A 737-nucleotide genomic window follows, 5' to 3' on the forward strand; every position below is an offset into this window, starting at 1 on the left:
TGAAAAAAGGTATCGTGTAAACCGGGTATAAGTCTCCCAATACTTTTTCGTTCAATTCAAAATAAATGACCACTGATCAGATTCTTAGGTTCAAAAGCTTAATTTTCTAATATCAAGTCCTCATTTTATGTATTAAAATGCCAATATCATTACCATTATCGATGTCATTTCAATCCTACCGGCTGCGCCAATGTTACTCCAATGGTTCGGTTGCAATATTAAAATCATTTTTACCGGATTGGATAAAAGATGAATACTATTTTAGTATTTAAAATTCAATTTATTGTTTGTGGACGCGTTTATAAATAATCGAACACTGTTTTAACTACGTCTGAACCAGCTAGTGTTCTAATGTGGAGAGGCCCTCAGTGAGACTGCGTTATACCAGAAATTATCGTCATCTTACTCTTTACCACCAAATGTAAGAGGTGACTTTTTCTAACCTCACACGCCCTTCACAAGACGCCATAGCTCAGTGGTCAGAGCTGTCGACCGGAAATCGAAAGGACACGGGTTCAAGTCCCGTTGGCGTCATGTATCTTTTATCAGGAGATTTTTCAATGTGGATGAGTGTTTCAGGCTAATAATTATTGCTTGTAAAATAATTGTTACCCTTTGTGCTATGCATAAAAAATCTTGTCTTAAACATTATTTTACCAAAAAAAAAAAAATTAATATTTGACAAGTTCTAGTATCTTCACCAAAAAATGTAGACAATTTGTCTCGACGCCATCTAG

The 737-nt window shown here is 35.1% G+C and overlaps 1 non-coding gene across 1 annotated transcript; it reads left to right on the forward strand.

Moving 5' to 3' along the window:
* The first annotated feature begins 461 nt into the window (after window positions 1-461).
* TRNAS-GGA (transfer RNA serine (anticodon GGA)) lies at window positions 462-534 on the forward strand. The gene has a single exon. It is a non-coding gene; the product is annotated as a tRNA-Ser (tRNA).
* The last annotated feature ends 203 nt before the right edge of the window (window positions 535-737 follow it).

This window comes from Hesperophylax consimilis, chromosome 21, assembly GCF_061612785.1.
Source record: "Hesperophylax consimilis isolate HC1 chromosome 21, BYU_Hcon_1.0, whole genome shotgun sequence".
NCBI classification, from domain to species: domain Eukaryota; kingdom Metazoa; phylum Arthropoda; class Insecta; order Trichoptera; family Limnephilidae; genus Hesperophylax; species Hesperophylax consimilis.